The sequence below is a fragment of the Hylobates moloch genome, unplaced genomic scaffold (assembly GCF_009828535.3).
Source record: "Hylobates moloch isolate HMO894 unplaced genomic scaffold, HMol_V3 SCAFFOLD_18, whole genome shotgun sequence".
NCBI lineage: Eukaryota > Metazoa > Chordata > Mammalia > Primates > Hylobatidae > Hylobates > Hylobates moloch.
Window position 1 is genome coordinate 36,933,692 of NW_026652293.1, and position 4,058 is coordinate 36,937,749.

Consider the following 4,058-nt stretch of genomic DNA (forward strand, 5'->3'; position numbering starts at 1 on the left):
CCCGGCTAATTTTTGTGTTTTTGTATTTTTACTAGAGACGGGGTTTCACCATGTTGGCAAGGCTGGATCTCGCACTCCTGACCTCAGGTGATCCACCTGCCTCAGCTTCCCAAAGTGCTGGGATTACAGGTGTGAGCAAGTTTTATCATGAGATTGCAACAGTTTAGCCCTATCTTCAAGCTCCACATTTCTTTTGCTATGTTCACCACATCTACAATTACTTCCTCCACTGAAGTCTTGAGACTCTCAAAGTCATCCGTGAGGGCTAGAATCAGCTTCTTTCAAACTCCTGTTAATGTTCACATTTTGACCTCCTCCCATGAATCCTAAATGTTCTTAATGGCATCAAGAATGGTCAATTTCCACGAAATACTATGCAGCCATAAAAAGGAACAAGGTCATGCTCTTCGCAGGGGCATGGATGGAGCTGGAGGTCATTATCCTTAGCAAACTAACATAGGAACAGAAAACCAAACACTGGACCGGCTGCTGTGGCTCACGCCTGTAATCCCAGCACTTTGGGAGGTAGAGGCGGGTGGATCACGAGGTCAGGAGATCGAGACCATCCTGGCTAACACGGTGAAACCCCGTCTCTACTAAAAATACAAAAAATTAGCTGGGCATGGTGGCGGGTGCCTGTAGTCCCGGCTACTTGGGAGGCTGAGGCAGGAGAATGGCGTGAACCTCGGAGGTGGAGCTTGCAGTGAGCCGAGATCGTGCCACGGTGCTCCAGTCTGGGCAACAGAGCGAGACTCTGTTTCAAAAAGAAAGAAAGAAAGAAAGAAAGAAAGAAAGAAAGAAAGAAAGAAAGAAAGAAAGAAAGAAAGAAAGAAAGAAGGAAAGAAAGAAAGAAGAAAGAAAGAAAGAAAGAAAGAAAGAAAGAAAAGAAAGAAAGAAAGAAAGAAAGAAAGAAAGAAAGAAAGAAAGAAAGAAAGAAAGAAAGAAAACCAAACACTGCATGTTCTCACTTATAAATGGGAGCTGAATTATGAGAACTCATTGGGGGTACAACACACACTGGGGCTCTTTGGGGTTGGGGAGGGAGAGCATCAGGAAGAATAGCTAATGGATGCTGGGCTTAATACCTAGGTGATGGAATGATCTGTGCAGCAAACCAATGTGGCAAATGTTTACCTATGTAACAAATCTGCACATCCTGCTCATTACCATTGAACTTAAAATAAAAGCTGAAGATTAAAAAATAAAAGGAGTAAGGAGCCCCCATGGCTGGCTAGATCCGTTCCAAACCTGTCAGGGATAGCTTCTCAGAGATGGGCACGTGCATAAGAGAGAAAAAGTATTCTTAAAATGACCCCATATGGTAATTAGCTATTCAAGGGTCATGCATATAGACTACATATCATGCACGTACTGAAAATTACGGGATAGAGGCAATATATAAGTGCACAAGGGCCAAAGTAGGGCCGGGCGCGGTGGGTCACGCTTGTAATCCCAGCACTTTGGCATGCCGAGGCGGACGGATCACGAGGTGAGGAGATCGAGACCACGGTGAAACCCCGTCTCTACTAAAAATACAAAAAAAATTAGCCGGGCGTGGTGGCGGGTGCCTGTAGTCCCAGCTACTCGGAGAGGCTGAGGCAGGAGAACGGCGTGAACCCGGGAGGCGGAGCTTGCAGTGAGCCGAGATTGCGCCACTGCACTCCAGCCTGGGCGACAGAGCGAGACTCCGTCTCAGAAAAAAGAAAAAAGTTCACAAGGGCCAAAGTAATGAAGCAACCCACCTATCAATCAAAAGACAGAACTGGCTAGAGATTAGACAGCTCAGGAACACAAGAGAAGAAAAAAACATATAAAAAGACCCAAGCTACACCAGACGGGGTTGATCTCATTTCGCAGAGGTGAGTTCACAGTTCACTCTCCCCTTTGAGAGTGTAATACTGTGTGTAATAAACTTTCGCTGCTTTGCTTTGGAAAAAAAAAAAAAAAGGAATGGCGAATCATTTGGTTTTAATTTACTTTGTCCATCAGCGGAATCACTATGACAGCTACAACCTTATGAAGTGAATTTCTTAAATAATAAGACTTGCAAGTAAAACGTACTTCTTGGTCTACAGGCTGCAGAATGGATGTTGTGTTAGTGGGCATAAAAACGTTAGGTCAGGCACGATGACTCTCGCCTGTAATCCCAGCACTTTGGAAAGCTGAGGCTGGTGGATCACCTGATGTCAGGAGTTTGAGACTAGCCTGTCCAACATGGCGAAACCCTGTCTCTACTAAAAACACAAAAATTAGTCAGGTATGGTAGCATGCACATGTAATCCCAGCTACTTGGGAGGCTGAGGCAAGAGGATTGCTTGAACCTGGGAGGTGGAGGTTGCAGTGAGCCGTGATTGTACCACTACACTCCTGCCTGGGCGACAGAGTGAGACTGTCTCCAAAAAAACAAAAACAGCATTAATCTTCTTGCATATCTCCATCAGAACTCTTGGCTGACCAGGTGCATTGCCAATGGTCAGTAATATTTTGAAATAAATCTTTTTTCTTTTTAACTGTAGGTCTCAACAGCGGGCTTAAAATATTCATTAAACAATACCATAAACAGATGTGCTATCATCCAGGCTTTGCTGTTCCATTTCTAGAACACAGGCAGAGTAGATTTAGCATAATTCTGAAGGGCTCTAGGATTTTCAGAATGGCAAATGAGCACTGATTTCAATTTAAAGTCACCAGCTGCATTAGCATCTAACAAGAGAGTCAGCCTGTCCTTTGAAGCTGTGAAGTCAGGCATGGACTTTTCCTCTTTAGCTATGAAAATCCTAGATGGCATCTTCTTTCAATAGAAGACTGTTTTGCCTACACTGAAAATCTGTTGTTAGTGTTATAGCTCTTTAGAATTTGTCTAGCAGGTTTTCTGGTTTTCATCCAAAAACCCCCATGGAGGGGGGGAAAAAAAGAGGAAAATCTGTTTAGTGTAGCCACCTTCATCAGTGACCTTAGCTAGATCTTCAAGATAACTTGTTGCAGTTTTTACAATAGCACTTGCTACTTCACCTCTTCTGTCATGGAAATGGCTTCTTTCCTCTAACCTCATGAACCAACCTCTGCTAGCTTCAAGCTTCTTCTGCAGCTTCCTCACCTCTCTCAGCCTTCATAGAATTGAAGAGAGTTAGGCCCTTGCTCTAGATTAGGCTTTGGCTTAAGGGAATGTTGTGGCTGGTTTGATCTTCTACCCAGACCACTCAAACTTTCTCTGTATCAGCAATTATGCTGTTTCTCTTTCTTATCATTCACGTGTTCACTGAAGTAGCACTTTTAATTTCATTCAAGATCTTTTTCTTTGGATTCACAAGTTGGCTGCTAGGTGCAAGAGGCCTAGCTTTCAGTCTGTCTCAGCTTTTGACATGCCTTCCTCACAAAGCTTAATCACTTCTAGTTTTTTATTTAAAATGAGAGATGAGGCCAGGCACGGTAGTTCATGCCTGTAATCCCAGCATTTCGGGAGGTTGAAGCAGGTGGATCACTTGAGGTTAAGAGTTTGAGATCAGTCTGGCCAACATGGTGAAATCGTCTCTACTAAAAATACAAAAATTAGCCAGGCATGGTGGCGGGTGCCAGCTACTCAGGAGAATCGCTTGAACTGGGGAGGTGGAGGTTGCAGTGAGCCGAGGTAGTGCCACTGCACTCCAGCTTGGGTGACAGAGAGAGACTATGTCTCAAAAATAAATAGATAAATAAAAAATAAAAAATAAACTGAGGGATGTGTGGCTCTTTCACTTGAATGCTTAGAGGCCATTGTAGGTTATTAATTGGCCTAATTTCAATATTGTTGTGTCTTAGGTAATCGGGAGGTCTGAGGAAAGGAAGAAAGAGGGGGAAGTCGGTCGGTGGATCAGTCAGAACCCATCCAGCATCGATCAGTTAAGTTCACCATCTCATATGGGTGTGGTCTGTGCTGCCCAAAACAATTACCACAGAAACATCAGAGATCGTTGATCACAGATCAGTGTAACAGATATAATAATAATGAACAAGTTTGAAATATTGTGAGAATTGCCAAAATATGACAGAGACATGAATTGACCACATGTTGTTGGAAA

General features: G+C 43.6%; 1 non-coding gene across 1 annotated transcript; it reads left to right on the forward strand.

Annotated features, from left to right (window-relative positions):
* The first annotated feature begins 2,834 nt into the window (after positions 1–2,834).
* On the forward strand, positions 2,835–2,895 carry LOC116458141 (U7 small nuclear RNA). Its single transcript, XR_004245212.1, has one exon. It is a non-coding gene; the product is annotated as a U7 small nuclear RNA (small nuclear RNA).
* Positions 2,896–4,058: the final 1,163 nt, after the last annotated feature.